At 35.7% G+C, this 10,594-nt stretch overlaps 1 protein-coding gene across 3 annotated transcripts in view; it reads left to right on the forward strand.

Annotated features, from left to right (window-relative positions):
- The window catches only part of LOC129738936 (polymeric immunoglobulin receptor-like), a 348,269-nt gene extending 338,076 nt beyond the window's left edge, over positions 1-10,193 (forward strand). For all 3 annotated transcript variants that reach the window (XM_055730263.1, XM_055730262.1, XM_055730264.1), the window contains one exon: positions 9,205-10,193. The gene's annotated coding sequence lies outside the window, so the exon portion shown is untranslated. The remainder of the gene's footprint in view (positions 1-9,204) is intronic.
- The last annotated feature ends 401 nt before the right edge of the window (positions 10,194-10,594 follow it).

Raw genomic sequence — 10,594 nt, forward strand, 5'->3', positions numbered from 1 at the left:
TTGCCTCTTTCCAACACCGTTATATGTCGATACACGGTGAAGTTATTCCCTTTTGTGGTGACAAATCGGAGGTCCTGTTAACAAAATTTTAAAAACGAGAAATGGGGTGCGGCGAAATTTTTTTTGTGTAGCTGCTCGGTCATGAAATGGAACTCAAAACTTCCGTAATGAACAGGAAGTTGAAAATTCTTAAATTGTTAAACAAGAAGATTTCTTTATTGAAATGTTTCAACAAATTAAAAAAAAAAACCCTTTTATCAACATATTTACTCTGGACCAATCTACTTTGTATTGAATGTTCTGGGGCAGCGCATCTACTTGAAAAAAAAAACGACGAATGTCCAAATGTGGAAGCTTTCAAAGAATTCGAATGTCCGGGAGCTTCTTGTACAATTTTGACCAGAAGCTGTAAACTGTAAACAATTGCACATACTTGTACGACGACACTATTCAGGGACAGAAGAATCAAATCAAAATGATAGATTTTTCATTATTTGATACTAAAAAAAACTTATTACCATTTCAAAGTTTTTAATATCCAAAAATCGGGCTGAGAATTACTTCAAAAATGCGTGTGTGAAAATGATATGAAGACCCAAATGTTTGCTTTGATTCCCCGGCGTGTAGGATTGGAAAGTAAGGAATCAAAACAGGAACTGCGAAGTGTCAGAAACAGTGAGGTCAGCCAGTGCGTAAAAAGACCCATAAAATGCCTTTATTGCCTCTGCCAAAATAATTTTAGAAGGTCACTGTTTGAACATCATGTTTCAGCCTCCCAAAACTATAAATTTTGCAGAGATCAGTTGACAAATAAGAGGAATACAGCTCATGTAGTCTGAGGTATTGAATTAACACGCCTAGCACTTTATCGTGTACTAAAATCTGCGATGGAGCCCTACTACAAAACAACAGATAGGAAATAAAATTTAATAAGATGTTAGGAAACATTAGTAGTTTTTTTTTAATTTGGTATCATTTTTCATATTTTTGTCGTTCAACGTAAATTGGTTCAACGGAAAAAATCATGCTCGAATTGCTATTACTATGAATGCACTTAAATCCCATTCATTTGAGTAGTAAACACACAGTTAAAAACTACAAGGCACTTGCTTCACGAAGTCAACAGAACATACATCCAACAACAGATTTAAAGTTTAAATTAATTCCGTTAACCCCGTTAAGCTCTAGTTATCAGACGGAAGCATCTACACAAGTGCACGGAAAAAGAACCATTCTCCAGCTCTCGTGTCCCTTTCCGCAACTGGAATAGCCAGAAGTTGCATTCGATTGCCATAGTAAACACGAAGTATGTATGAAGATGGTGGGTAGATCCGGGTTTGGCTGGTGGTTTTCGCATTTGAAACGGCACCAACTCACGACATGTTTCTACCCAGAGCAGTCATTTTGGCTTGTAGTACGAATTGTTCTGGGTGTTTACATCGAACTTGAGTAAGAACTAAACCTAATAAAGAAGGGGTACGGGAAGGGGGTCAAATGAAGTGGAAAACTTTTTCGAACCACCGCAATGCATCCAATGTGGTGGGTACACGATAGTTTTTATCCGAACCGGAACTGTGCATGGGAAAGTGTGAATTTGTATAGCATTGTGCAAATTTTCCCCTGCTCCGCTCAATAAATTCCGCCACAGATTATCCTTCAAACAGTATAGTAGTTCTCCTATACGGATGCACGCCATTTTTGTCGGATCTTCTCGGGAAACAAAGTGCTTCCCATCTGGAAAACTGATGGCCCTCATCAACGAACGGCAGCCTCTGCAACAGACCACATACTAACCACAAAAGTTAAGCCCTTTGAGGCAGTCAGACGTACCTACCTAAATGCAAAACTGTGAACTGTAATTTCAAAGAGTGATTATTTGATTAGAATCAAATAATGACAGACAGCTGTTCGTTGAACTTTTTGTCTAGCTGACGCTTTTTCGGTTATTTTTTAAAACAATCGCTGAGGAACATTTATTGGTTATGTTAAAATGCTTTTAAAACCATTAGAATAAGGATTTGGCTACACACACATACAAGGGGTCTGTTAAGCACACATCAGAGGTTGTTATATGCTATAAAAGCAAATTTCAACTAAAATGTTGTTTTTTTTTCATAAATGAATACGCAATTTCTCTAAAATAAATTCACTAAGTATATTTCGAATCATTTGCTAACAAGTGGAAACGATTTTGTGCATATTTTATTGAACCATACAAATTAAAATGAAAAATAAGCCAACCATTAATGTAAAGCAGCGTTTGTTTTGATTTGGCCTCCTGATGGAAAAAGACGGAATTGGCTTGAGAAGCGCAGATTTTTAGGACTGCTGCTGCTGATTATTTGCTTTGATATCGCCTCCCGGTGGAAAAAGACGGAATTGGCTTAGGAAGCCGGATTTCAAGGCTGCTTCTACTGATTGTTTTTTTTTATTTACCCTTTCGGTGAAAATAGACGAAATTGGCTTAGGAAGCGTAAATTTTTAAGGCAGCTTCTGCTGATTGTTTGTTTTGGTTTGGTCTTCAGGTGAAAAAAGACGGAATTGGCTTAGGAAGCGCAGATTTTTAAAACTATTGCTGCTGATTGTTTGTTCATAATCGGCCTTCCTTTGGAAAAAGACGGAATGGCTTAGGAAGCGCAGGTTTTCAAGACTGTTGCTATTCTGGTAAAAAAAAGGATGGATTGACTAATGGCGTATTTTTTTTTTATTCCGGATTTGGCTCTGGAACCGTCAAAATAAAAAAACGATTTTCGGGTTTCGATTTATTCCATACGTAGGTGTGCGTGAGAACGAGCGCAATGTTTACATGCAGCTGTCATTTCGTTCTCCCTTCTGGATTCCTTCACTCGGTTCTTCACATCCGGATTGCCTTTTTTCGTGTCCGGATTGCACTGGACAGCAGATAGTACGATTTTTCTTGGCTGAGAGGTTCAAAATCGCGACAATCATCATTTTTCCGTTCATCATTTCAAATGTTTTGCTTTCAGCCAAAAACAGCTGTTTAATGTTTTGACAATAACGTTGAGAGTATTGGTGAACTTCTCGCAAAACTGACTTTCTTCTCAGGGCGACTCCGTCCGTTTTTCGAGCGAACCTAGGTTCCCAGACAACCATTTGGTGGGTATTTCGAATTTGCAACGCAAATATACGTGCAAATATACGTGTAAACATATCGTATATAATGTAGCAAAACCAGTATATACGTATCATTTTGGAGGCCATATAGGTACATTAGCAAACATATTCTTGATTTGGATTGTATTAAATTACGATTTGCACGACTTGTCATGCGCATCATTTACGACTATCCTGATTCTTTTTGGAATATACTATGACAATTCACATCATCATATAGATGATTGAGGTTGTAATATACGACATTTTTTGTAACAATATGGAAAGTTTGGGGACTTATTTGGTCGTCTTTTGCGACTTGACGGCAGGGCTCTCATTTTCCGTCAGTTGAAAAAAAATATTTTTTTTGGGATTTTAAACCAATTGGTTTATTCATCCCCAAAAATAATAAAAATAAGATTGTTTCAAAGAAATGTGTTTTTTTGCTGTCAAATTCAAGTTTATATCGTACACATTTATTATTTGCCTGATCGCTGATTTTTTTTCCACGTTCATGAATTTATTGTTAGCACCTGGACTTGATCCCCTGACGATTCGATCAGCAGCTCATGATGGTTCCTCGACGCTATCTGGAATATATAAATTCAAGGGGATTTGCTTCAAAGGCATTAAACCAAAAGCAAATAGTATATTTCTATAACTTAAATCGTTTAAATCGTAGAACACGTCATCGATGGTCTAAAAATAGACCAACATTTTGAAGCCTCCTTTAGCCTCTCGAGCAATAAATGAGCACGATGACAGCAGTTAGAGCGAACCTAGGTTGCCTCTAGTTTGCCTCCAGGTGAAAAAAAATACGGTATAAGGAAATGCGGATTTTTTAGACTGTTGTTACTGTTAGTTTATTTTAATTTCGCCTTCCGGTGAAAAAAAAGACGGCTTAGAAAACGCAGATATTTAAGGCTGCTGCGGCTGGTCGTTTGTTTTGATTCGGCCTCACGCTGAAAAAAGGAGGAATTGACAGGAAATAACAGCCTTCCGCCTTCTGGTGGAGAAAGATTAAATTGGCTTAGGAAGCGCAGATTTTCGAGGCCGCTGCTGCTGATTGTATGTTTTGATTAGCACTCCCGGTGGGAAAAGACGAAACTGTTGCTACTGTTTGTTTGTTTTGATTTGGCCTTCCGATGGAAATAGACGGAATTGGCTTAAGAAGTGCAGATTTTTAATGCTGCTTCTGATTGTTTGTTTTGATTTCGCCTTCCGGTGAAAAAGGATGAATTTGCTTAGGAAGTGCAGATTTTTAAGGCAGCTGCTGCTGATTGTTTGTTTTGGCGCAGACACCAGATACCCAGACTGACCACTGAAGCCTGATTTTGGCGCATGTTCCGCAGCGCTATCTACGGGTTATCGTGAAACTAACAGCCACATATATATCACACTTGATATATCACACACACATTTGCATTGTGCTATTTGTTTTTTTACATCTAGCGATAAACACGGTCGTTTTTGGTTACCTACTTTTGATAGAAAAAATAACACGATATATTTCGAAAACCACTAAAGAACCATTTTTGAATTAGGGCGCATTACCAAATGTGGTTAGAATTCAAACATAAAGCTTAAAAAAATACATCGAATTCAACAGAATCGTTTGCGATCTTAACGAAACGTTTGAATTTCTTTCGTAATGTATGATGAATTGGTGGTTTGGCATTAGGAAACTCACTTGAAACGATGTGTGAAGAAATTCATCACTCAATTTTGATCAATCAAAATATATTCAATTAACACTTGCAATATTGCACAACGCTTTGTTTGATGTTTGAGCTCATCAGTAAACTTTTATGAGTTGCCACCATTTACGACTAAAGCGATGATTTTTCAACGATTTCAGTTGGATGAGTATTGATGCTACACTTCCTTATTGCGTTGTGGTTGAAAAATAATCATTTTCTGAAATCCCCGATGTGGTTGAAAATCACACATTCTCAATTCACAAGAAGAATTGCGGAAATAAATAGCTGCCTAACAATTGCTTCATTTGTGAAAATCACTTTCAATTGGAAGATTTCGTTAACCCCCGGAACCTCCATCAAGGGTAAATTCAAGTATCCCGAAAAATATTGTAACGACACAATTATTTGTAAGTAGTTATGAAACGATCTAGGAATTGTTGAGAAAACGACAAATGACATCGTAAAAACATTCCACTGATTGTATATTGCAAATAAATTAAATAAAAGTAAATGTGATATTTACAAAATTTGAAAAGCAATGTGTAGTTTACAGAAGAAACTAATGAAAAACGCAACTACGAAATATTCTATCAAGTCACCATCTACAATAATAAATCGGTGTCAGAATTTTATTCACTTTTTTCACAAATAAATCCTGAATCTTCCCTTTCGATGAAAAACTTAGTCACATTCGAGAAATGTCTACTTTTCAAAATATCGAACTAATTTTGGATATTAAACGAGCCCTTTTACCGCCCACTGGACGAGGCAGTTCTCGAAACAATAATTTGGACTCCCAGATGACGCATCTTGTAAACCTTTTCCCGCAAATTTAGTAAAATTTTTAACAAAGGGCGTGTATGTGTATCCGTCCCATCGAAATCAAAACATTAAATGAATTCACGCACACAGACATGCGATATTTGACATTCCATGCAACGACAAGAAAATAAAAATGGCCTTCGTTTGCATCAAGATAGTAATGTTCTTTTACCATTCAAAATTAGTTTTAGGGGTGTGGAAAAGCATTGAGCTCGATATATAAGTTTAGTTACAGCGAAAGTATTGCTTTTTTATAGGACAGCAATTAAGGAACATTGAAAAGTACATTATTCAAAATTATAATTTTTTGAAGAATAGATTAGTTTAGTAAGCTAATTACTTTCAGACTATGGTTTAAACAAAACTTTAAATCAAAGAATTTGGTTTTCAGAAGCAAAGAGAAATGGATTTTAAATAGACTATTTGAAATATTCAAAATTCAGTGCATATTTGCCTTGTTTTTCAACCATTTTTTTTAATAAACTGTTTCTTAGTTGACATTTATCACGCACACTTGCTCTCGTGTACGGATTAAGACAGGAAAAATAGTCTCAAAAAATGGTCGCTTTTAAGTTTAATTTTCCCCAAATCCAGAATTATGCTGAAAAGGCCATTACAGTTGTTTTTGACATTTTTCACACACACACTTGTTGGGCGTGTACCAATGAGCAAGGAAAAATAACCGGGCGACAAACACCGTCGTTTCTGAAGTTATTTTTCCAAAAATTTATAAGTTTTAGTAAAACAGCATTATATCACGAACACTTCCAGCGCCAAATAGGATTAAAGAACTTATACAAGAACAATACATTCTTCACGTTTATTATTCTGTTTTTTAAATTGCCTAAAAAAGTTCTAATCAATCCAACGAGAATGTGAATAACTTATTTCACTCCTCAAACCTATCTATAGGTATGAGCCAAGAAACAGTTAAGATAAATTGGAATTCAAGTTTTTCAAGGAGTTCTATGTAGATTTTTTGTCGAAGTAAACAATAAATCAACCATTCGGATAAGGACGAACAATTTCGAATTATTTATAATTTACAGACATTAAAATTTTTAACAGTCACTCAGCCTGATAAATTTCGAAATCAAAACTGAATCCCAAAATTATGGTACAGTAAATTTAAGTTAACAATTTAACATTGAAGACATTAAAATTTTTTAAGATATCATTTCAAATACTAATAGGTGATTCAATCAAGACAGTTTTAATTTGGCTTTTTAATTATCAAGCGTATTTTTTTTCTTGATGAAGCACAATGGTTTCACGCTGCCCCGTCAGATGGCGTATGATTCTGGGCGATTTGTAGTTGTATGGGCTCAACCGCCACTGATCAGTCTGGGTATCTGGTGTCTGCGGTTTTGGTTTCGCCTTCCGATGGAAAAAAGACGGAATTGCCTTAGCAAGCACAGATTTTTAAGACTGTTGCTGTTGATTGCTTGTTTTGATTTGGCCTCCCGGTGAAAAAAGACTGAATTGGCTTAGGAAGCGCAGATTGTTACGGCTGCTGCTGGTGATTGTTTGGTTTGATTTCGCCTTCCGGTAGAAAGACGGAATTGGTTTAGGAAACGCAGATTTTTAAGACTGATGCTGCTGATTGTTTGTTTTGATTTGACCTTCCGATGGAAAAAAGACGGATTGGCTTAAGAAGCGTAGATTTTTGTTTTGTTTGTTTCGATTTCGCCTTCCGCTAAAAAAGAACGGATTGGCTTAAGAAGCGCAGATTTTTAAGGCAGCTTCTGCTGATAGTTTATTTTGATTTGGCCTACCGGTAAAAAAAAGCGGAATTAGCTTATAAATCGCAGAATTTTCAGACTGTTGCTGCTGATTGTTCGCTGTGATTTGGTCTTCTGGCGAAAAAAGACGGAATTGGCTTAGGAAGCGCATATTTTTAAGACTATTGCTGCTGATTGTTTGTTTTGATTTGGCTTCCCGGTGGAAAAGGACGGATTGTCTTAGTGAGTGCAGATTTTTTAGACTGCTGCTGCTGATTGTTTGTTTTGATTTCGCCTTCCGGTGGAAAAAAGGCGGAATTGGCTCAGAAAGCGCAACTTTTAAGACAGCTATTGTTTTTTTTGCTTCGATTTGACCTTCCGGTGGAAAAAGACGGAATGGCTTGGATAGCACAAATTTTTAAGGCTGTTGCTACTGTTTGTTTGTTTCGATTTTGCATTCCGGTGGAAAAACGGATTGTGCTTAGGGGTGCCGATTTTGAAGACTGTTGCTTTTGATTGTTTTTTTTTTTTTTTTTTTGATTTGGCATCCCGGTGGAAAAAGACGGAATTGACTTAGGAAGCGCAGATTTTTAAAGTTGCTGCTGCTGTTTGTTTATTTGACTATGGCCTTCTGGTGGAAAAGGACAGATTGGCATAGTAATCGAAGAATTTTAAGACTGCTTCTGCTGATTGTTTGTTTTGATGTGGCCTTCTGGTTAGGAAGGCTGTTTCTAAGAATACTTTCGGATTATTCCGGCTCTTGTTAACAGAAACAAAGCGTCAAGAAAAGCACAGTGTGGGAAGGCTGTTGCTAAGAATGTTTTCGGATTGTTCCGGCTCTGTCAAACAAATACAGAACGACAGGAAAAGCACAGTTTTGAAAGGCAGTTGCTCAGAATATTTCCGGATTGTTCCGGCTCTGACAAACAAAGACAGAACGATAGGAAAAGCACAGATTGGGAAGGATGTTGCTAAAAATATTTTCGGATTGGCTGAAGTATATGCTGAAAATGAATAAAATTTTAAGATTTGAAAAGCTTTTGCTGAGAATGGAATGCAGAGTTAAGATTTTGAAAAAAAAAATTGGCATCAGAGAAAACCAAAGTCAGTAAAGTCAGTAAAAAATTCTATTGAGAATAGAGGTGAGAAGGAATGCAGAGATAAGATGAAGGAAGGATATGCAGAAATCAAATAAAATGTGTAGGATGGAGAATAAATATATGAAATATGGATTTAAAACGAGGGGTTTTGGTAAATTAAATTTGGATTAGAGAAAAAAAAGAAAATATACCAAATTTAATGAAAATAAAACAAAATAAAGTAAAATAATAGTTATATTCGGCAAAACTGGAGATAAATAACATAAAATAAATTTCTATGGCAACGTTTGTTATTTTGGCAAGACTAGGAAAAACAAAATCAATCATTAATCTATTCTTGTGAGTGATAAACATGTCTGAGTGGATCTCTGAGTTTGAGATTCATAAGAATCGTAAAATCACGAAAGGGGGTTGAACAAAATTCGCGGTTAACAAAATGTTAGTAAAGAATCTTAACTACTGAACACTGAATTCTACAAAACATAATGTAACAGCTAAAAAGAATTTCATTCTAACGTTAATAAAGTTAAACAGCAATATTACGAAAACCGTCCAAAAACTGTCCCAATTCACTTCATTTAACGGTAATGAATTTTAAAAATACTTCTCTTTTGAATTGATGCAGTTAGTTTTTAAATAACATCTCATGTCATATGTTATAGATCTTTTTTTTTAATATTCGAAACTTTGATCAGAAATGTTGAATATCAATTAACTTTACTTTTTTCCTTTCTTTCCAAATTACAGATTCACATATATCAAAGATAGAAGGATACTAAATTACCAACAAAGTACAGTCTAACAAGTACTTTTGAATCTGCATCTAGATTTAAACAAAATTATACGGTAAAACCACATCTCCAACTGTCTGGCTGCTTCTTTGCTAATAATTCGCTGCTACGGCATTGATAAAGATGACGATGATGGTGTGAAAATTGCAAGAGTGAATCATAAATACAAGCACCCCATACCCAATAGGTCAGCACGAGACGACGATTTATTATGTAAATTTTACGGAGTAAGTGCCAAAAAAATCAACATAGGAATTTGTCAAGAAAGACACATAAATGTAAAATGAGAGATTTGATGACAAAGTCGTTAAACCCGAAACCATACACACACGTTGATAAAAAAAAGTTATATTCATATTCATAGCTAAAGAAATGAAACAGCAACGTTATGATGTGAGAGTTATTACGAATGCTGCTATATAAGAGTGCATACTGAATAAAATGGGAATTTTTTATTATGAATAAATTATGTGGCGCTTATTGTTACGATGTGAAAAAAGATAGCGATTGAAATAAATGACTAAACTCATGCCACTGGTAGAAACATAAGTTTAAGTAAACTAAACTGTAATTTATTGCAACAAATCCAACCACACACACAAAACATAAACGCTATCTCAGTAAGTAAAATCAACGGTAGATAAATCAATAATAACTGCAACAAGCGAAAAAAATTCACGACAAACTTAGCCAATTAACCTCGAGGTACAACCTTGCTCGTGAAACTAACCTAAATCTAGAGTTGAAGCACTTTGAAGAACTGTGGTGACAAACAATAAAGAAGCAAAACACTACTTAGTTACTCTCAACTGAAATCTATGGGAATGTATGAACTATTGCTATCCGCCGCCAATCTGTTCCGAAGCAATGCGGAATAGCACAAAATGTAAATAGTGACGATGTGTGGTGTGGGTCGCGACACAAGGCGCAAATACATTGACTAATGAATGAATAAATAAACTAATTGAAAGTTACTTTTGGATGTTTTCTAATCAATCTATCCGAAATAGTCCTACACGAAACAGGGTTGCGAAATTTCCTGCTGTCTAATTAGGGAACCGTTTGGCGCGCTAACTTTGGCAGGACCGTATGACTACCGATAAGTATAGACTCAAAGTGCTTCTCCATGTACCTATTATGCCGATGACAAAATATGCATGCATATATGCTTATGATCACATGTTTTTTTTCATGTTCTTTCATATGAATCAGACTTTTTTGTTTATTCTCTAAAACAGACTTTTTTTTCTTTTTTCCATGGAAAACCACGGAAAAAGCATAAACATACATAGGAAGTTGGTTGTCGAAAAAAAGATTTTTAGGTGAATTTTCAGAGCTAGTTTTCG

This window comes from Uranotaenia lowii, chromosome 1, assembly GCF_029784155.1.
Source record: "Uranotaenia lowii strain MFRU-FL chromosome 1, ASM2978415v1, whole genome shotgun sequence".
NCBI lineage: Eukaryota > Metazoa > Arthropoda > Insecta > Diptera > Culicidae > Uranotaenia > Uranotaenia lowii.